Below are 24523 nucleotides of genomic sequence, written 5' to 3' on the forward strand. Positions count from 1 at the left end.
ATTGGTAAAGTTACATGAGAATTGGTAAGGGCCTCTTTTACCTACTGATTATGCTTTCTATTGTATGTTATTTTTTTTGTTGCTTGTGTTTGCTAGTCTTATTAGGAAACAAGGTGGAGATTTGTTGTTTTTTGTTCCCTAATAAGACCCAAGCCAATGATGATTTTTTTCGAGTGGATTTTCATAGCTTTCGGCCCGGGATTGAAGGACCCAAGACCGTTACCATCCTCTTTTGGCAGCCTATTTTAGAAGTCAGGCCACAAGCCCACTCCCCATTTTAGAGGAGAAATGGGTCTCAGCCCATTTGCTCAAATGGGGGGTGAAGCCTACTCAAGCTTAGCCCACGTTTATAGCCCTTATATAAAAGAGCCTTTGGCTTTTCTTTCGGCGTCTCTATCCTATCCTCTATTCAGTCGAACCCTAGTTCTCTCTCTCTCTCTCTCTCTCTCTCTCGTGTTTCCTTCTTCTCGTGGCCGATTGATTCATCGCTTCGGTTCCTGATTATCCGATAGCGATGAAGGCTCTCTTGCCTTCTATGGATGCTGTTTCCTTTCATGGATTCAGTCGCCTTTCCTTTTGTGAGGAAAGTGGTCCCTTTGATGTCGCTGGAAGCACCTTATTTATTGAGATCTGGGTTCTTTCCTTGGGGTAAGTCTTTCTCCTTGCTTTGAGCCTTGATCTTGCTGTCTTTGTGACCGATCTACCTACTGTGTGTGTGGCTGTGATCGTTGGAGCGAGAGAGGGTTTACTTTACTAGTTTGGCCGAGAGGTGTTGGGGCTTTTCTAGGCTTATGGTTTGAGAGCTTCGCTTGTGGCTTATGATTTCTATTCATTGGTGTTACCAAGAGTGGTAACTAGTCTTTCAAATCTGAGCCTTGAACGGTTAAAATAGGGAGTTTGTATTTGTGTACTTTACGTTCTTGTTTTGATCTATATTGTAATGCCCCGCTTTCTCGAGTGCGTTATAACTTGGGATAATTCCGGGATAATAATTTTTTTTTTCTTTCAAACACTAAAGCTAAACCACATCGTTCCTCAAATAAGTCCCAGAATTTTCGTACATTTTATCTCAAAAGAGAATCATTATACACATCAAATGCGGAAGCAAAGATTGAAACCTAATATCTTAACATTAATCATAAATAAATTCAATATTCCTCAAAACGTTCAGAATTCAAAGTAGCAGAATTTAAATACATGGGCTCCATAACATACATTTCATTCTTCATGCACCCTACTAAATGTCATTTCATGTCTCATTTATCCTCGAATCTGTTACAATCTACACATGGAACGTTTGAATATTCCAGAGGCAAAAACCCAGATTAGATGATGAACCATCTAAGTAAGGGTATATGATGCTATGTCATGTGTGTATGTAATGTCTTTCCTCGTAGGTGTCAACTGCACCCCTCATGCTACCTACCATTTTAGCAGTCATTTCTTTTGAAGCCGGGGTGTATGGGTGCACCCTTGGTAAAGCAGCAGTGCCAGTTCGTACTCCATATGGCCACAAATGCGCGTGATCAATGATATCAACGTGTATTTATGCATTTCATAGTCATGTCGTGTATGCAGTCTACGTGATGGATACATATCTAGGCATGTCAATATGATGAAAATATTCCTAAGGATCGAGTTTCTTAAACATAAATCACTTACAACCAAATATTTTTCGTAAAACTAACTTTAATTGGGAAGTATCATTTACCTTCTCAAGCTTATCGGACTACCTCGATATTCGTGCCTTGCCTCATATATCACCCCAATTTGCGTGCCATCCTCAAAATTTGACAAGTCACTTCAACTTAAGCCTCAAAGCATCCTAATCACCATAATTATTTAAATAAACATTAAAACCTATTTTTTCATAATTTCTAGCATTTTATTTAATTTTCTCTCTATTTCTTTCTATTTTTCCTCAATAAATCCAAACTAAATATTTCTAAAATATTTTCTCAAATATTTCACTACGAAAATTTATAAAATAATATTCTTAAATTTCTAAAATTTTTTAGAAAATTTTACTTACCTTATCTTAGTATCTCTGGCTTCCTCGGTATGCGTATCATATCCTTAAAACGTGTGCCCAAACTCTTTTCTCACCCAAAATTTTTGACATATTTGTAAATATCCAAATCCTATTTTTTCAAGATTTTTCTAACATTTTTCTCTTTTTTTTTCTATTTTTCTCCATTTCTTTTCTTTTCCATTCTTTCTCTTTTCTTTTTTCTTTTTTTCTTTTCTTTTTTTCTCTTCGTCTTCAACCTCCAACTCCTCTGCTGCTCCTGCGCACCAACACCCACCTTCCTTCTTTCTTTTTCATTCTTTCTTTTCCTTTTCTTCATTCTTTTTTTTTTTTTTTCTTCTTCTTCTTCTTCTTTCTTCCAGCAACCTGTAGCGCCGAACCAGCCTTGCGGCTGTCCGCCTCCTGCCTTCTTCGGCCGCTACCGGCCTCACCAGCCACCGCCGCACGCTGCAACGCGGCCGCCATCACACACTGTCGCAGCTCCGCCGCTTCCACGCTCGCCGTGCTTGCTGCCCGCGGCCCTGCTCGCTGCAACGCACCGCCATGGCAGCCTTTACTCGAGCTTGCGGCTGCAACCGGCCAGCCTTCGGCCAGCCCTTAGCCGACCACATCTCTTTCTCCATTTCTCTCTTTGCCTTCTCTCTGCTCTCAATCTCTCTCGCATTTGCTTGCCGAAGCTCTCATGTGCTCACTGCCATGCTTTCTGCTTCCATTTCCATTCTATTTATAGGCTCTCCACTTCTCCCCCACCTCACTGCCCATACCTCATTACGTCTAAGACACTCAATTTGCCATAACAATTGCAGGGTGAAGATTTGGACTTGCAGGGATTGGGTTTGCGTGAAGGACTCCTAACTTGCAAATTGAAATTGCAGGGCATGAGTTTAAAGTAAAAAGGCATGGAGATTTGCAGAGCACCTGCTACGTACATATATATAAATATATATATAAAATTATATATTACACTTTAAATTAAAAATAATTATAAAAATTACACATTAAATCTCAATTTTTACTTCTATTTCATCTATGCAACTCTTAAATTGCAAGTATATCCTCAAACGCCAAATTAAATTGTATTATAATACCGAAAATATAAAATTAATAATTTTAAAATTATTCAATAATGACGATTTCGCCTCAGTATCCTCACCGGATCATCGTTCAATCCCGAAACCACTAAAGGGTTATTCATTACGAAAAATCGGAGCCCCCCTAGGGTTCCATTGATTTTTTCGGGAGTCTCCTACAATGATTCAATTTTGCAGCGTAAATGGCAACTGCATTTTAGCTGTACCGAAAATCGTTCCCGATTCGATTTCTTTTAATACCATAAATTCTATCTCGAAACGCTCGTCAAGATCATATAATTTTTCTTAGACAATTTCACCCTGAGGCATTCCCTGCAGTCGATTCGGTACTTATAACGGCTATTAAACCAATTTTCGGTATTCTAAACTCATTGAAATTACGTGGCAACCTTATCTAAACATGGGGTATTACATATATTTTGATTCGTTCTATTGCACTAACCTTTTTCTGGTTTGAAGAGATTTTCCACAACACATACATATGTATTTAACACTCCAAATAATAAGTTAAAAAATAAAAAAACTAATCATTTGCAAAAGCAGAATTGAACCCTAAGGGAATATTGTAATTGGAAGGGAAGTAAATCCATACAAATTGTTTAATAACCACAATATTACAATATTCGACAAACAAATTTAACATAAGATAGCTGAAACATGCCACCTATCACACTATAAGAAAAATAGTTTTTAGCAACGGATATTCTGTCACGAATATTTTTAAATATTTTTTTAATTTAGCGACAGAAACCCTGTCACTAAATAATTTTTTTATAATTTTAATACATTTAAAACTTTAGCGATGAGGGTTATACCTGTAGCTAAAAAAGAAAAAAAATTAAACTAAAATTTAAAATTTAGCGACGGAACAAATTTGTCTTCAAAAAAGAAAAAAATAAATTAAAATTCAAAATTCAACGACGGAACAAATTTGTTGCTAAAAAGAAAAAAAATTAAATTGAAATTTAAAACTTTAGCGACAGGGGTTATACCGGTTGCTAAAAAACAAAAAAAAATTAAAAATGTAAAACTTTAGTGAAGGGGTTATACAAGTAGCTAAAAAAGAAAAAAATAAATTAAAATTCAAAATCTAGCGACGGAACTGATTCGTACCTAAAACTTAAAAAAGTTAAATTAGAAATGTAAAACTTTAGTGACGGGGATATACTTGTCACTAAAAAAGAAAAAAATTAAATTAAAATTTAAAATTTAACGATGGGGTTATACCCCTAGCTAAAAAAGAAAATGAAATTAGAATTCAAAATTTAGAGACTAAAAGAATCCGTCGCTAAAAAATAAAAAAATTAAATTAAAATTTCAATTAAATTCAAAAACAGTGACCGAAAATTTAGTTGCAAAATTAATAAAATATGAAATTAAAAATTAAAATTAAAACAAAAACAAATTTTTTGACTACTAATATAATAATTTATAAACTTTTATTTGAATTAGTAATGAAATAAAATTAATAAATATTAATTTCCCTGTACTAACATTAATATTAAAATTAATATTCATTAAATAAATTTAAGAAATTTTGGAGTGTAAATATAATTTTGTAAAGTTTGGAAGAAAATACTATAAATATAATTTATACACATTAATAATCAATGAGGCTTCCAAATCGACTGGCTCACGCGCATAGGATTTATTACATAACTACCAACACAATCAAATTTCAACTATCTTTTTTTTTCTTTTCTTCTACTCACCTTATGTGGAACATTGAATATCCCATGAACAAAAATCCAAATTAGAAGATGAATCTTCTAAATGAAGGTTTTAAACAATTTTTATGAATATATGATACATGGGCATAAAAATCAACCGACACCCTAGAGTAGCTTGGACAACGTTCTGGCCCTAGCATTGAAACTAAGGCGATTATCCCGACAAACACACACAACACGAGATATCCTTATGGCACTACAAGAAACAAGCTTTTAAGTGGAGGCCAGGGTCATCACTAAAAGCCCAAAAAGCTGTCACTAAAAGTATTAGTGACGGCCAAACAGACCGTCATAAGTCTACACTAATGCCCTCGTCACTAATGTAATTATTGACGATAAAACTGGCCATCACTAAAGTTAACCCATTAGTGACTATAATGCTGGTCGTCACTAATGGCAACCCATTAGTGACAACCATACGTGGGCGTCACTACATATTGGCCGTCACTAAAGTTAACCCGTTAGTGACACGATGTCGGCCGTCACTAAAGTGGTTAACCCATTAGTGATGATCGATAGTGTCGGTCGTCACTAAAAGTGGTTTACCTATTAGTGACGATAATGTCGGTCGTCACTAAAAGTGGTTTAACCCATTAGTGACGATAATGTCGATCATCACTAAAAGTGGTTTAATATCGGCCATCACTAAAAGTGGTTTACAATTTCACATTATTTGACCTACAACGTATACCGTGTACACTTACTTTACAAACACCTGCTTTACAAAATGTTACAAACTATCACAATATAATATATATATATATATATATACTACCATCAACAACCCAAAAGGCAAACATATATATATACTCACATTATCAACAATCAAAAGCTATAATTCAAAGTATCACTTTACAAAATCAATAAACCAACAAAATATGAAATGTTGAACACTATTTATCAACCAAAACATGTCATATCAGTAGAGCATCATCATTCATTACTAATCCTTCCTAATCTAACCTCTTTCATAAAGCTTTTTAGCAAGGTAAGAGTTTCTACTTGGGTTTGCTCTACTGTGCTTAGTTTTTTTTTCAACTCTTTATTCTCTTGTCTTAGTGTTTCAATTGTTGAAGCCATTTGTAATTAAGAAGGAAGCTTGTCAGTGACTGAAGAAGGTGTGGGGTTGAAACCATATCCACAAACTAGACCATACATTTCTTTGCCTATCACTTCAAGAAAAATCTGATTTTCATCAACAGGTTCAGAAGGCTGCTCCTCAACTCTTTGGGTTGCTATAGTTTGAATATTTTTCTGTAATAAAATGTTGCACAAATAATTATTACATATTGCACTTAAACAATATTAGAAAATAATTATTTTCCACAACTAAATAATTAAATTTGAGAACTTAGAGTGAGACAAAATTCATATCTAAACAAAGTTACTAGTTCCTTTTGTTTTTCTCTAATGCTCATGGATGAATGTAATATAAGAACATTTCTAGTTAATTTTTACCTTCTTGGATTGGGGCTTGCAAGGAATAACTTTAATTTTGATCCATAATAAGATCATAATTATTTTTATGATATCGCAAATAACAAAACAACAACATAAACTTTAAAAGTAACTGAAATGCTTACCACAATTTGTGCTGATGTCGAATCAACCATTGACCCATAATTCTTTTTGTATGTTAAGTAAAACATTTATACTTCTGTTGGGTCATGTCTTAATTTTTTAGGCGGGATTTAAGTAATTATCAATAAAAAAATATATTTTTAATTAATAGGTAAAAAAATACTACAAAAAATGAAATGTAATGATAGAAATTAAAACATTAAAAATTTATACCTCTTCAACTCTAACCTGAGCAAAACTATTGGTACGCAAAACGTCTTATACCAGTAGTTTTGCTTATCTTTAACTTTGATCGATTGTCCTTATTTCGAGCACATGTGGCCTTGATATCAAGTAATATGAAAAAATTAATTAATCAAATAAAAAATCTTAGTGAATTTCTTTGCTTTATAAGTAAATAATAATAAATACAAATATAATAAAGCAAACACTCTTCAAGTGTAGTATACTTGAAACTCAGGTGAGCTCAACCAATGCACAAAATCCCTCCATTGCTCTCTTTCAATGTCTATTGGACCCACTTGAATTCTCTCTTCATCTGTGGTGCACGCGTCGTAGTATTTGACCTTTAATCTATGTTTGTAGTTTGCAAACTTGTTTCCCATTTTTCTTATAATCTAATTTTTCCTATTTTTGTTTCCCTTAAACTCAAATTTCTCCTATCAAAAAAAGGAATATATCTAAAAAAAAATTAAAAAATGATTATATTTATTATAAATTTTGTCTATTGACCTTACCAATACATATGAATACATTTTAGCTTTGTTGGCTTGAGGAACATTTTTCCACCGTTTGCAAGTTATTGGAGCATCCTCACACACTGCAACAATCTTTCCTAAGTAGCTTACAAACACATTTACATTTGACCCTATTACTTGGCTATAATTGTTAAACTAAAATGGCAATTTTTGACCAGGTGCTAAACTTGTGAGTTTCCTATTTTTGGTATTCTCCCGAGTTCTTTTTCTTGAGATAGACCCTATTCATGTTAGAATAAATACAATGTAATTAACATAATTAGGAAAAAATTAGCCCAAAATAAATTAGGTAATTACATTATAGATTAAACTTAATTTTGACCTGCACTTCCAGCGAAGGAGTTTAAAGGAGACAATGATGAATGAATTGAACTTGATGATATAGACGGACTTTGATCAACACTTAGAGAAATGTGTGCACTACTCGCCATTAGCTACAAAATGCATCAACACAAATGAAAATTACACTATCATGTTATTTTCATGGCATTGTTTTCCAAAAAAGGCAATGATTTAATATTTTATTTTTCAATAAGCAACATCACTTAAAAAATATTAAAAGTTTATATAGAAATAAAAAAAAGAATTTATCTTATAATTAAATTATTTAAATATTTGAAAATTTATTTAATATTTTCATCACATCAAAGGGAACAATTTTCTAGATGGTTGATGCATAATTTAGGCATATGACTACGTAGCTTGATAATGACAAATAAATAGTGGCCATGAATTTAAAAGATATGCCCTTGCAAAGAGAACATTTTATATTAGATATTTTAATTATAATTGACACAGTAATAGACAATGATTTAGAATTAATAAGCTAGAATTTAAGGGTACTTTCAATATACATAACCATTACTCTAAACTTCCATTGTATTATATTTTCAAAAGTTCACTGTAGACTATTGTTTATTCTATTTCATTTACTTTCCTTTAAGCGTTTGAATCATACTTCAGATATTATCTAGAAGAATGGTCTCTTATCAAAACATGGATCTCATATTTGTACTAGCATAATTTAGGGAAAGATTAAGGATTGCATTATTGGTTTAAATATTAAATGAAGTTCTTTGAACATTTTAGTCAAAAAATGAGTACATGAGCACATTTTTCTTTTGAAAACTGTTGCTCTTGAAAGCTTTACACCAATAAGCATGCAAGGTTGGATGTAATTGATAATGAAATTAATAGATCAACCAAATCTCAAGCGGAACTATTAGATTAGAGTCTTGAATTATGACATACCATGTTCTGCCTATGTGCTTAAGTACTCCAAGACATTCAACAATAGAAGTTGTTCTTGTTGTGATCATATCAGTTAAGCACTCGCCCAACAGTTTATTACATTTATTAATTTACTTACATGCATTTTTTCAAAAATGTTATTTTTAATTAATTTACCTCTTGGACCACGTAAAAATATTTTGCGCTATTTAACCTCTTATTCACCCATAACTTACTTTTGGCATCTAACAAGCCCACATACAACACACTATATAAAAATATAATTAACATTTAAGGCTCACTAGACGAGTCATTACAGATTAAATCTTATCACTCACAGGATACATATAGTATTAAGCATTAAAATTTTTAAAAAATTGGTGATCACCCACCATCCGGAAAGAGTGATTAAATTCTATCACTCACAAGATATATATAGTACTAAGCATTAAAAATAAAAAATAATGGGCGATCACCTATCATCCGGAGGGAGTGATTAAATCCTATCACTCACAGGATACATATAGTACTAATCATTCAAAATTTTAAAAAAATGGTGACCACCCACCACCTAGAGAGAGTGATTAAATCATATCACTCACAGGATACATCCCTTGAACAATACTGGTATCACAAATGCACACACAAGACGAAAAAGAGAAGGACCAACCTATAAACCAAAAAAAAAAAAAAAATAGAGAGAAAGATAGAAAGATAGAGTTATAGTTTGCCCATATAGGCTAATCATTTGTCTGCATGTAAATTCAATCCAAATTCAAATGAGTATATACTCTATCCAAATTAAGTCAACTTAAATTGATTCATAGTTTATAAACATCAAGACTATTATACAATAACCAGCACACATATGCAATCTCTGGTGTCTATAAAGTTATAATGCTTCATACTTACAAACCAAAAAGTCAAAACACTCAAGCTCATTCATCATCATCATAACATTCAATGACTTTTCATTTTCCTCTCCCTCTGGCTTTCTTTTTTCCCTTCCCAATCCCTCTCTTTCGTTTTCCAAAATGCCTCTCAAACTCATTTTGAAGACATCGAAATGCTACCATTGCATATCCAAAGCACTTGAAAAGCTCTCAAACAAAACATCCAAGCAATCCGAGATTCTCAAAGTATTATTGCACATCTACTGAAGAGCCACAAGGTAAAAGAAGAAAAGTTATTTAAGTTTTCTACGACAAATCCGAACTTATCCATTTGAGATTACAAATTTATTTACTTTATTTATATTTCATTTGTCTTGTATAATTCATTCTTAATTTTTTATTTATTTCCAAGTGTGGACAAATTATTTGTAAACATTTAAATTACCATTGTGAATTGTATAGGTTTCCTAGAACTGTTAAAATTTAGGTGTATGTAATTTTCAAGGTAAGTTATGGTGAAAACTTTGATATGCAAGGTGAGATAGTGTGAAAATTATGGTGAAATTGGTTTAGTGGATCCTCAATGATGGTTAGATCTTGGGATAGTAGACTGTTGGTCCCTTAGAGTTTGGCCACTCAAGAGAGGGGTGAATTGAGTAATTTAAAATTTTATCAATTTTTTAATAAAGATCTTGTTATTACAAATTTACCAAAATTAGATTTATATAAATATATATGTGAGAGGTTGTAGTGATGAACTTCTTGCCACAATAAATATATCAATGAAACACAATATGTGGCACAAGACGATTTTTAAGTGGTTCGGTGTATTCCACACACCTACTCCACTATCCCAAGGTTTAACCACTATTGGGGTTCCACTAAAAATCAAACACCAAGGTTTTCTCCTTAGATCACCTTGGAAACTAATACAATCCTAGATTACAAATGGTTCTAGGAGACCTAAGCAATCCGCAACAAAGTTTAGATAAATACAATTCTTTGTCCACACTTGGACCCAAAAGATTTAAGCAATAAGAAACTTATACAAGGTAATAAATAAAATGATACAATAACCTCAAGATGGAGAATTTCAGATACAACTTGAAGAGACTTCTCATTTCTTTGCCTTGTGGCTCTTGAGTGATTGAGCAATGAAGCTTGAGAGCCTTTGGATGCTTGGTTAACTTGATGAGAGAGATTGGGGAGCTTGTACTGCTTCTTTGAAATCAGATAAGTCCTAAACTTCTAGAGCAAAATAGCCTTTGAGCTTTTAGAGATGAGACTGGAGAACCTGTGCAACGTTCAAAAAATTGACCGTTGGACCCCGAGGAGTTGACTTTCCTTACACAGGAGTCGACTTCCATTTTAAGTGGGAGTCGACTGTAGTTGAATAAGAGTCGACTTCTCTAATGTCAGAGTCGACTCTTGGAAAAACACCAATGCTGCTAGGTTGATTCTGCATAAAACTGCGCTCGATTGGGTCGCCTCTCGCTTTGCAAGAGTCAACTCTAGCTTAAGGGGAGTCAACTCTAGATATACAAGAGTCGACTTTTGAAACCAAAATTTACAGAAAATAGATTTATACGTATAATAAATGCTTGAGACTTGGCTTTAATCAAAACCATAGTTTTAGTGAATATTATGATTATAAAAAATATACAATAATTTACTTGAAAAAATATGGACTATAAATTAAACATCAATTATAAAATATTATTTTTGTTAATTGTCAAAACTTAATTGAAAATTTTAATTGGGGAAAATTGGCTCAACATGGACTAGATGTGTGTGGAGATACTGAACCATTATAAATTGTCTTGTGCCTCATTTTATTTATTTTTTCTATATCTTTTGGCGTGCATTTACGATTAATCTCAAACATAATTTATTATATTTATCAAATATATATTCTTCAATAAAATTATTAATCAAAAATATTTATTAAATTTAATAAAAATTTTAATTACTTAATTCACTCCCTCTTAAGTGGCCAAGGGACCAACAAGATTAACATCCAAGTACCATGCTCCTAATATATGTTATTTTACCTTGAGATAGATATTAATTACTCTGTATATCATGACTGATCTTTGCAAACTTAAGAATATCCTCTACTAACACAATGAATGAACTTGGACAGAGGCAAATTTGCATCTCTGGCTATCTCTTAAAAATACCCATCCACAAGCTTTGCCACCTTGAGTTTTGCATTTTGAGATACTGAGGAAGACCTCCTCCTCTTCTGAAGCTTGACATCGACATTCTCTGTCGAGTGAGATCTCCTTCGCCGCTGAAAACCATCCTTGGCCCTTAGTGGGCTAGTTGGGGGACTCTGCCCCTGTAACATAAACTGCTCCAATATGTTCAGCACTATGCCCACATCATAGACTCTTGTCATTCTTGTGTGACAGAGAAGGTATCAACAAATCACCAACTTTGGCTTCCTCCAATTGGATTCCAACTCTCCTAGCCAATTCCATCCTGGAAGAAGATGAGGCATTGAGTATGTTGGATGGCTTCAAGAGCTTGAGCAAGAAGCTACAAGAAACGACACCTTTCTCTGCTAGGAGCAGGCTTATAATTAATTCCAACAGCAACCTATATTTCGAACTTGTATCCCCAACCCAATCAAAATTTGAATTTGACTCTTATTCTCTGTTAACATTTGTGCCTTTAGAAATATTAGGTAGCCATCGAGAGGCATAAATCCACAATGCCTCTCCAATAAGATTGGATGGTGTCTTTGTTATGAAAATAATAATATTTTAAAAAATATTTATATTATTTTACTATCACTGCAAAAAAATCAGCATTTAACGGCGGTTTTAACCGCTGCAAAGAGATTTAGGACGGTTTTGAAAACCATCGCTAAATTAGGTATCGCAAAGTATTTAGTGACGATTTTCAGCGACCATTAGAGTAATTGCCGCAAATTATATATTTTTTTACAATTTTTAAACCGCCGCAAAATAAATGATTTAGAGGCAATTTTTAAAATATTTAGCGGCGGTTTCGCAACCGCCGCAAAAATTTAAAAAAAATTGAATTTTAACGGCAGTTTCAGAACTACTATAAAAATAAAAAAAAAATTAATTTCTCCCCCCACGCAAGCATGGGCGGGTAGCGCCTAGACCCGTGCTCAGGTGCGGGCTCGCATGCACGTTTGGCCCCTACACTACAATGCAATGCTGAAGATTAAATTTTCAACCTTCTCTCTTCTCCAACTTCAAACTCGTGACCTCTCCTATACATGTGCACGCGTGAAACCATTTGATTTGCGAAATCTACTTGTCATATATCTGTATATATAAATTATATATTAATTCAACCACAATTATATTTTATATTTTTTAATATAAATTAAAAAATATTTATTAATTGATTATTTTTTATATATATTTTTAAAATTATTAAAATTTTATATATTAAAATTTTACTAAATTTCATTTTCTTTTTTTAAACTAAATTTTTTAATGAATTTTGCTATTAATTTAAATTAAATTTTAAAATTCTTTTTAAAATTTTAAAATTCTTTTTGTTAATTTAATTTTTAATTATTTTCTAAAACAAAATTCAAATTTTTAATGAATCTTGAGAGGCAGTTTCTCAAAAATATCACTAAATTTAAGTTTTTAATGAATTTTGTGACATTTTGAAAATTTGTCATTAATGTTAATTTCATTTTAATTATTTAATTATTTTTTAAAATTAACAGCAGTTTCTCAAAAATCGCCTAAATTCAACTTTTTAATAAATTTTGCAACGATTTTGAAAAACCGTTGCAAATGTTAAACAATTTTAATTTTAATTATTTAATTAGTTTTTAAATTTAGCGGCAATTTCTCAAAAATCGCCGCTAAATTTAATTTTTTTTATGAATTTTGCTACAATCTTAAAAAATTGCCACAAATATTATTTTTATTTTAATTATTTAATTATTTTTAAATTTAGTAGCGGTTTCTCAGAAACCGTCTTGAAATTTAATTTAATTATTTTCTTAATTTAGCTGTAATTTTTTGAAAATTATCGTAAAATGTTAAAAAAATCATCACAAAATATCATGTTTTGCAATGATTTTTTAAATTATCACAAAAAATTATTTTTTTTATAGTGTACATTATATATACATATATGTACGTAATATAGTTGCAAACTTTGACAAGATATAAATATATATAATATAGCTACAAATTTTGACCCATTAACTTTTAATTCCTTTGAATTTGTCAAAGATCTTTCTCCAGAGCCTTGTACCATGATCCATTGGCTGACAAATTACATTTGCTTGCTGGATATTTTCCTTCTATCTCCAGCACCTTCTTCCACGTGATAGACTTTGTGCTTGCTGTTGAAGTTTCAGCTGGAAGCTGGTAAGCTAAAATTGCTCACTTTTCCTCTATAAATACAGCATCTTCTCCGGCCTTGGAAAATCTTCAATTCACTATTTTTTCCTCTCTATTACTTAGTATTGCGTACTCTTTTGCATGGGTTTTATTCCTTTTGTTGTTTCTACTACATACCTTGTATTACTATTATTCTATAGCTAGTAGTACAAAAAGAACTTGTTGTATCTTAGGGTAGCCGTTTTTTATATAATCATTATTATGTGTGGCGGAATATCTACCTTTTAGGACAATGACATCATGCTTCAAGCTTAATTATTTTTATCATCATTATTTTGTTACTTTTTCACCTTTAATTTCTTCAATTTTTCCAACATTCTAAAAGGTAGATAGCCTTTTCTGATATCAACAATTCTATTGACAATACCACCAATCCAAATGGTGAGGTAAATCCTATCAATGGTCAATCTCTTGTCCCACCCACACCATTATCATATGCGTTTCTTGATATATCCAAGATTGAGGTCTTTGATGGCAACAATTTCAAGCAGTGACAAAAAAGAGTAAATTCAATACTTGATGTTCATGGAGTTGCCTTCGTGTAAACCTGATCCAAACCCAAAGATGGTGGTGGCAAGCAATTGGAAAATTGGGTGCATGCCAACAAAGTATGTAGGTACACCATTATTAGTACCTTATATGATGATTTGTTTGATGTCTACTATACTTATAAAGAAGCGAAGGAAATATAGAGTTCCATCATCTCCAAGTATACCATTGAAGATGTTAGCAAACAGAAGTTCTTATTTGGAAAATACTACTGATGAGAGATGATAGACGACAAAGACATCAAAGTCCAAATCAATGAGTACCAACGGTTATTAAAAGATCTGAAAGCTAGAAAAATCAACTTACTAGAAGAATTTATAGTTGGGTTGCTAATTGAAAAGTTGTCCAAGTCCTGGAATGACTACAAGCAACAACTCAAGCACAAGCAACTGTCACTGTCAGATCTCATAGTCCACATCATCATTGAAAACACAAATTGAAAAGAACTAAAGGTTGCTGAAGCAAAGGAGATTGTTTCTAAGGCCCATCTAGTGCAAGGGAAAGGTAACAACTACAACAACAACAACAAGTAATCCAATAAAAATTCTAAGTTTGATTTCAAGCCCAAACTTACTACCCCAACTTTAAGAGAAAAAAAGGGCAAATGTTTTGTTTTGTGGGAAACCAGGTCACCACACACGTCAATGCCAAAAGAAAATGAGAAATAACAATCTTGCTAAGACCAATTTGGTTGAAGTAGATGACAATGAAATAATAGTTTTGGTCATTTCTCAAGTAAACCTCATGGCCAACAGAAATGAATGGGTGGTAGATTGTGGTGCTACCAGGCATATCTATGTAAACATTAATGCTTTTTCCTCCTACACACCTGTAGGAGATATGGAGAAGAAAATGTGTACCTAGGCACACAAATTCTTGGAAAAGGCAAGGTTTTTCTCAAGTTTGCCTTGGGAAAAACTCTAGCTTTACAAGATGTGCTACATGTTCTAAACATAAGAGCAAACCTAGTTTTTTTGCTCTAAAGTGAGGATTAAACACTACAAAAAAATTGATTTTTTGCGGCAATTTTTTTGCAGCGGTTTTAAAAATCGCCGCAAAACATGGTATTTTGCAGCGGTTTTAAAACTGTCGCAAAATATGATTTTTGCAGCGATTTTTTTAAAATTTTGCGACGATTTCATAAAACTGCCACAAAATTTAGTAAAATATGTTTTTTTGCGGCAGTTTCCAAAAAATCGTCGCTAAACTTAAGAAATAATTAAATAATAAAAAAATTAAATTTTGTTTGAATCTGATAAGATTATAATGACAAAGAATAATGTTTAGTGGGAAAGGGCTATTGCAATAAGGGTTTATTTGTTCTTAATATCTTTGAAGTAATGAATAATAATGCTAGTTCTTCCTTTGCTTATATGCTCGAGTCTATTAATTTGCGGCACGGTAGACTAGGACACGTTAATAGTTCATATATTAAGAAAATGCAAACTTTAGGATTAATTTTTGGAATTAGTGTCTCATGCATGAATAAATGTGGCATTTGTGTTGGAGACAAGCTAACTAGAAAATCATACATTTCTATAGAAAGAGAATCTAAACTATTAAATATGATACATATTGACTTGGAAGACTTGAAACAAACTATGACTAGAGGTGGCAAGAGGTATTACAAAACCTTTATTGATGATTGCTCTAGATATACTAAGGTGTATTTGCTTAGAACAAATATGAGGCTTTTACCATGTCTTTTTCCTATAAGGCAGAAGTAGAGAATCAATTAAAATGAAAATTAAGAGAGTTAGATTAGATAGAGGGGCGAATACATAATGATAAATGATTTTTGTGAGAAGGAAGGAATTATATATGAAATTACTTCTCCTTATTCCCTTGAATCTAATGATGTAGCTAAAAAGAAAAATAAAGCACTAAAAGAAATGATGAATGCTATGCTAATTAATTCTAATGCACCTAATAATCTTTGGGGTGTAACTATTTTATTTGCATGTTATTTAGAAAATATAATGCCTTATAAGAAAACTAGTCACTACAAAAATCAACGTTTTAGTGACGGAAAATTCCGTCGCTAAAACATGAAAATCCATCGCTAAAAAATTTAACAACGGATTTAATGACAGGTACCTTTCCGTCGCTAAAAAGGGCGTCGTTGAAATTTAGCGACAGGAGTATTTTAGTGACGAAATCAGCGACGGGAGTTGTATCCGTCGCTAATTAGCGATAGGGTCAAACCCCGTCGCTAAATTCAATCCCAAATTTCAAAATTGCGCCACCTAGCCGCTACTCGCCACGTGGCAATGCTGAATAATACTCTCAACAATTATCTCATGCTCTCAACCAGATTCAAACCCCCAACCTCTCATGACCAAGTTTCGCACGCGAGCCAGCTGATCTGAAAGCTTCCTTGTTCATTGATACACCAAAATTTTTCAAACTTATTTAATGATATTAATTTTAATATTTAATGTTAGTAAAGGGAAATGAATATTAATTTTAATTTTAATTATATTTCATTATTAATTTAAATAAAACTTTATTAATTATTACATTAGCAATGAAAAATTATGTTTTTTTTTTAATTTTAATTTTAAAATATTTAAAAAATTATTAGTTTAATTTTTACTAATATTAATGTTAGTAAAAATTATTGTGATATGTTTAAATGTAAAATTTTTTATTTTTTATTTAAGTTTTTTTATTTTTTAGTGATGGATTGACTCGTCGCTAAATTTTAATTCTTTATTTAATTTTTTTATTAATTTTTTTTTATTTTTTAGTGACGGGATTGACCCTATCACTAAATTTGAATTTTTTTTTTAATTTTTAGCGACGAGAGTGACCCCATTGCTAAATTTTAATTTTTTATTTATTTATTTTTATTTTTTAGCGACGGCGTTGATCTTGTCACTAAATTTGAATTTTTTTTATTTAATTTTTAGCGATGGAAGTGACCCTGTAGCTAAAAAATAAAAAAAAAATCAAATTTGCTAAAAAATAAAAAAAATTAAAATTTAGTGACGAGGTCAACTCCGTCACTAAAAAATAAAAAAAGTTAAAATTAAAAATTAAAATTTAGTGATGGGTTACTTTTGTCGCTAAAAAATAAAAAAATTTAAAATTTAGCGACGGGGTTAATAAAAAAAATTAAATAAAAAATTAAAATTTAGCGAAGGGGTTACTCCCATCGCTAAAAAATAAAAAAAATAAAAATAAAAAATAAAAATTTAGCGACGAGTCAACCCTGTCACTAAAAAAATAAAATAAAAATAAAAATTTAGCGACGGGGTTACTCCCGTCGCTAAAAAATAAAAAAAATTAAATAAAAAAAATTCAAATTTGCTAAAAAATAAAACAAATTTAAATAAAAAAATTAAAATTTAGCGACCGATTTTTTTCGCGAATTCCGTCGCTAATTCTGTCGCTAAATAAAAAAAATTAAAAAAATTAGCGACTGAAATTCCGTCACTATCCATCACTAATTAGCGACGAAATAATTTCGTCACTAAATACGATTTTTCTTGTAGTTTGTAAGACTCCCTATGAGTTATGAAAGGGTTACCTTCCTACCTTGAAATATTTTAAAGTGTGGGGATGTTTTGCCAAGATTATGCTTCCTAAACCTAAGAAAAGGAAAATGCTCTAAAATATCTGATTGTTTGTTTGTTGGATATGTTGATCATAGTGTTGTATATAGATTTATACTATTAAAAAGTGATGTATTTGAATACAATATTATGGTTGAAACAAAAAATGCTAATTTTTTTTAAAACATTTTTCCTTTGAAAATCGATACTATTTCTACTTCACTATCAAAAAAGGTTGATTTAGAAAATATTGAGCATGATTTAAGAAGAAGTAAAATACCCAAAAAAAAAAAGTCTTCTTTTGGGAATGATTTTTATACATATCTTGTTGACAACGATTTTAACTTATTCAAAGTGAGATTGAGTCTATTTTTTACAAAATCAAACTTGAATTTTGATTAATTTGCCTCTGGGGGCAAAGCCTATGGGGTGTAAGTGGGTGTTTAAAAGAAAATTTAATCCTGATGGGTCTATTAATAAATATAGAGCGAGAATGATTGCAAAAAGGGTTTACTCAAAAATAAAATATTAATTATTTTGATTCTTTTGCACCAATTACTCAAATTTCTTCTATTCATGTTTAAATTGCTTTAGCTTCTGTTTATAATCTTATTATTCACCAAATAGATATTAAACTATTTTTCTAAATGGTGATTTAGAATATGAGATTTATATGTTTTAGTTAGAAGGCTATGTTGCTCCTGGTGAAGAGAATAAAGTTTATAAATTGTTTAAGTCTTTTTATGGCTTAAAGCTAGCTTCTAAATAGTGGTATGAAAATTTTGATTTTGTTTTAATTTCAAATGATTTTTCTTATGTTGAAGTAGATAAATGTGTATATACAAAATGTGTTAATAATAATTATGTGATCATTAGTTTATATGTTGATGATATGCTCATTTTTTAGACTTGCATTGAAATTATAAATGAAACCAAACAATTTTTAGTTTCTAAGTTTGATATGAAAGATGTGGGAAAATCTAATGTAATTTTGGGTGTTAAAATCATAAGATGTAATAGTGACCTAATATTAACTCAAGAGCATTATGTTGAGAGGCTATTAAAGAAATTTAGACATTTTAATGTCCAACCTGTGATCAACACTCCTTATGATGCTAATACCGATTTAATTAAAAATAAATGTGATTGTGTAGCTCAGTCTAAATATGCTCAGATTAATTGGAGTCTGATGCATTTGATGAACTTTACTAGACCAGATATAGCTTATGTTGTGTCTAGACTGAGTAGATTTACACAAAATCCTAATCATGATCATTAGTCTGTATTAGTTAAACTAATGAGATATTTGAGAGGTACCATGAATTATGGTATTCTATATAGTGATTTTTTCGTTATAATAGAATGATACAGTGATACTAATTGGATCTCTGATTCAAATGAAATAAAATCCACTAGTGGATATGTGTTCACCCTTGGTGGGGGTGCAGTAGCTTGGAAATCAGCCAAACAATCTATTATAACTAAATCCACCATGGAATCTGAGTTTGTAGCTCTAAAGTTAGCTAATAATGAGGGTGAGTGGTTGAGAAACTTCTTAGTTGATATTCCGTTGGGTGTGAAACCAACAACATCTGTGTTTATGCATTATGATTTAGAAGCAACCATAGTTGTTGCAAAGAATAAATCTTACAATGGCGAAAACAAACACACTCGTTTCAGACATGATGTGATAAAGCATATGCTTAGAGATGAAATTATTTCCATTGATTATGTGAAGTCAGAAGTGAATTTGGTCGATTCTTTGACTAAACCCTTGGGAAGAAAATTAATAAATGAAACATCAAGGGGAATGGAAATATTGACAACTGAGAAAAATCAATAGTGATGGTAACCCAACCTATGTGATTGAAAATCCCATGAATTAGGTTCATATGAGTAATAACAAATCATATGCTGATCTTATGGTGAAACACTAATATTTTTGTGGTGTCTCATCCTATAGTGTAAATAGTTTAGATTAATTACAATGTACGAGGGTTGAGCTAAGTTCTTAATAAATTTCATATCCCTTATGGGTGGTGTATTGTATTGCAATATACATTTGATGGATTTACGCATATGAGTGTGGAGTAGGGTTGCTCTTATGAAATTTGTGGCTAAATTTCTAGAGTACTCATGAATTACCAAGCACATGCATGACCTATTAGTGCAAAATCGTGATGAATAACAAAAGATTCTGGGGGTGTAATGTGAACGGTGAGATTTATAATTTACATAAGGATTATGGTTCATAGAAATTTTTTCATTTCACGTAATCCTGTAAATTATAACTCATTAGTTCTAGATCTAATTCATAACCTAAAAATCACTAGATATGATACATTACATTCAAATGAGATAACCCAACATTTAATAATTTTCTTTCTTATAAATCTTTTGAAATATGTGGAGGATTGTTATAAAAATTATAATATTTCAAAAGATATTTATATTATTTATCTAGTAATATAGTTGCAAACTTTGACAAGATATATATATATAAAATATAGTTGCAAATTTTGACCCATTAACTTTTAATTCCTTTGAATTTGTCAAAGATCTTTCTCGAGAGCCTTGTACCATGCAGGGCCGGACCTTCCATGAGGCCCATGAGGCAGCTGCCTCAGGGCCCATGGAAATTTTAGGAAAACTTCACTAATTGGGGGCCCATAAATAAAAAATATTCTCATTTGTAAGGGCCCATTTCCCAGCCCAGCCGCCACTCTCTTCCTGTCTGCAAATTTTCTCCCTCCCTCTCTTTCGCTCGCTGCCCTAGCCCTATCTCTCACCCTCGCTCTCACCTCTCGCTTCTAGCTGCTGCTCCGTCGCGGGTCACTCGCTGCCTCTCTCTCCTCTTGCTGAGTCGTCGCCCTTCGCCCTCAGGGCCTCACCCTCTCGCTCTCGTCCTCGCTCTCTCACATCTCGCTGCTCGGTTGGGGGTTGCTCGTCCTCACCGGCTCGCCTTGCCCTCGTGGCCGATGGCTCGCTGCTCAGTCGCTCGCCCAGCAAGTACGCCTTTCGCTGCTCTGCTCGGTCGCTCGCCCTTGTGGGTTGTGGCTCGCTAGTCGCTGCCTCTTGCTCCATTGCTTGCTGTCATTGGTGGCTCGCTGCCTCTCGATTGCCGATTGGTTAATTAGATTCACTCTTTCAGATTTGCTTCAACTTTCAGCGCTTATATTTGGGGGCCCATTTTTTACATTTTGCCTCAGGGTCCCAAAAACTCAGGTACGGCACTGGTACCATGATCCAATTGGCTGACAAATTGCTTTTGCTTGCTGGATAATTTCCTTCTATCTTTGGCATCTCCTTCCACAATGATAGACTTTGTACTTACAATTGAAGTTCCAGGCAGAACCCCTCTTTGTCTCTATAGTAAAACGGTAATTCTTGAGTTGGTCTATGCATTGATAGTTGTGACTCTGAATGTTTGTTCTAATATGTGTCCTGGGGTTGATTTCTCAGCAACGCTCTTTGATGACACTTACTAGTTCATCCATTTGATCTTAGTTTGTCACTTTGTACACATTGTCAGTTTGGTGGCTATGTCCCATGGCTGCTTGTAGGTTCGCTACTTGTTCCTGGTCTTTGCGTTGATTTGGAATAAATTGATTTGGAATATGAGTTTAAAGCGCCTTTGGCCTTAGAAATGACTTTATTTAATTAGAGTTGTTTATTATATTCTATTTCATGTAACTCTTTTGTTTTTACTATGTTGTTTAAATTCAGTTTTGTGTGGATCGTGAGTGTGTGTTTCACTTATGTGATATTATACACTGGGGTATGCCCTGATTTGTATTATGTATAGATGTTTTCTTTCTACCTATATATCCTATATATATCTCTTTTACCTAAAAAAAAACATTCGGGTGAAAGTTGGCAAGTTGAAATTACTCACTTTTCTTCTATAAATATAGTATCTTCTCCAATTTTAGGAAAATCTTCAATTCATTATTTTTTCCTCTCTGTGGTTAGTATTGCTTACTCTTTTGTATCAACTTCTACTGAAGTTTATTTCTTTTGTTGTTTCTACTATCTTATACTACTATTACTCTCTACCTAATACAAGAAGAACTTGTTGTATCCTATGAGTAATCACTTTTGATATAATCATTATTATATTATTATATGTAACAAAATGTACTTTTTTTTAGTACTGTGACATCACACTTCAAGCTTAATTATTTTTATCATCATTATTTTGTTATTTTTCCACCTTCAATTTCTTTAATTTTTCCAACAATCTTTCCACCAGATTTAATTGCAATCATGGTTGTCCAGTAAAGTCTATGCCCAATTCTGCAATATCTTCAGCCCACCACCCCTTGTAAACAGGCTTATGTCTATGGCTCTCTCCTCCATTACAGGAGGAGATATCGTCTCTTCCCCTTCGGGAATAGCTGCGCGAGAGGCTCACCTTCGAGGGGTTGCACAGAACCTTAGAAGCTATTGCTTCAATGCATCGGCTTGTGATGCCAAGCTCCTCGGACCAGGATGCATGGGAAGGACCTGGTGGTTTGCGGTGTGACAATTGAGTCATTCCAGCCTTGGAGTATGCATGAGGTGAAGAAAACTTCGAGCTTGTAAATTAGGTTCCCCTTCTCAACACCCTCAATCATCTGGAAGGACTCAGCTGCACATCTGGCTGACACAATGTTGTAGGCACTGATTGTGATTGTGATGCCATAGCAGAACTTTGCACACAGCTCAAATGCTTCGATCTCACCTGGGAAATTTGGGAGCTGCACTGTTTGGAGGTGCTGGCATTCTGAGCTTTGGGGACATAGCCTCTGTAGCCGACTTGAACAGCAGGGGAAACTGCCACACCCACATGACTATCAAAATTTTTTAAAAAATTATTAAAAATGATTATCAAATTTTAATAATTTAATTAAATTTAAATATTCACTAAATTTCTAAATCCCTATCCTAAAATTACTCCTCATGCTTTGGAGCATCTGTTACCTTAATGATTGGATGCTCACATGCAATTACAGAGCGATACCAAGGAGGGTTATGCGAATTATTTAGGGAGTCCCCATTTTTTAGTTTCTCCAGCTCAATCACACTTAACTCAAGAATTCATTTTCTACATTCAGCCTAAAAGGTATTCGACCGATGTTGTTTCATTCCTTACTTATCCTCAATATATACTATCATTCTCTAGACTTTCAAGATATTACATTCTCCCATCTTGACCACATGACATGCTAGTATGCGACCTTATAATTGATCTCAGATCTTGTTCTCCTTGGGGGCTGCTATGCTAGAAACTTGCCAGGAGTCGATTCTTGTACAGGCCCTCGTGCCTCGGCGCCACTCCCCGCCCTCATCGGACCGCATTCTCCAAGGGTTGGATCTGATACCACTTATAACATTTCACATCAAACGATAAGAAAGATCGGAATAACTTACCTTGATGGGCCTACGTGAACTTTTCAGGGCATCACCAATCCTTAAGTTTTCTCAGCTCAAACACGCTTAAACTTGAGTTCCTTACTTACATTCAGCCCAAAAGATATCCAACTGATGTTGTTTGATTCTTTACTTATTCTCGATATATACTACTCTTCTTTAAGCTATCGTAAAATTAAATGAAATTATATGTATTATTCTTTTATTTTCAAAATAAAAATACCTATTTAATTATTTTAAAATAATATAAAAAATACTATTTTATCCCAATCTCTCTTTTTACTTTCTCTCTTCCTCATCTTTCCTCTAAATAATATACGGAAGTACCTTTGTTTCATATAAAGTTTACTTTAGCTTATAAATTTAATCGTAACCCAAGTAAAATTCTTGTGACGCTACCCTACCGGAGCTTTACGATTTAACTAATGATGTTAATGTGTTATATTCTAATCGAAATTTATTTAGTTAAATTTATATTTTTGTCTATATATTTTTATATTTCTTTTCATGCGTTCACTAGTTCACTCAAACTTTGAGTATTATCAAATATAATTTCAACAAACTATAAACTAAAATATTATATTTTGAATTATAAATGTAAACTAAACATATATGTAAATGTACGAATTAAATATATATTATTTTCTGAAAAACCAAATATATGAACTAAATATATATATATATAAGCCAAACACATATATCAATATAAATATTTAAAAATGAAGACCTAATTCGCAAGGTCGACGATTTGTCAATTGCTACTGCCATCCCCATTAAAAGCGTTGCCAAGAGCAACCCCCATTACACAGAGACAGAGTAAGGGGTTGAAGACAACCCCAAACATGGGGTTGTAGAGACCCGGTGGAAGATGAGAGTTTGTGCGTGTATGTGTGTGAGATGTGTGCGACTTGTCGGAGAAGATGAAACTCGCTTGGAAGGAAGAAGATGATGATGATCTGATGAGAAATCAATTATGAACTCACTACTGATGCACATCTCTCAAGTGAATCACTTTTCTCTCTTGAATCAGTTGGCAACAAAATCTCCTTTTTGTCGATCAAATTCATGTTGGGCTTATAAGCCAATGGCCCATATTAATATTAAATTAATAAGTACGTCCAGCCCATGCTTATTATATATATATATATACACACACACATAGATACTTGTACGGACGGAGGGTTTTTTATTGAAGAGAATCGGCCCCTGCTTGTTCAAGTGGAGGAGAGTGGCTGCCGCTTGATCAATTGAAGAGGAGAAGGCCGCCGCCACTAGCTGTTTTTGAGG

General features: G+C 32.7%; 1 pseudogene; it reads right to left on the reverse strand.

Annotated features, from left to right (window-relative positions):
- LOC127796804 (BTB/POZ domain-containing protein At1g67900-like) overlaps nucleotides 1–24303 on the reverse strand; it is a 35096-nt pseudogene extending 10793 nt beyond the window's left edge.
- Nucleotides 24304–24523: the final 220 nt, after the last annotated feature.

This window comes from Diospyros lotus, chromosome 3 (assembly GCF_014633365.1).
Source record: "Diospyros lotus cultivar Yz01 chromosome 3, ASM1463336v1, whole genome shotgun sequence".
Lineage (NCBI taxonomy): Eukaryota > Viridiplantae > Streptophyta > Magnoliopsida > Ericales > Ebenaceae > Diospyros > Diospyros lotus.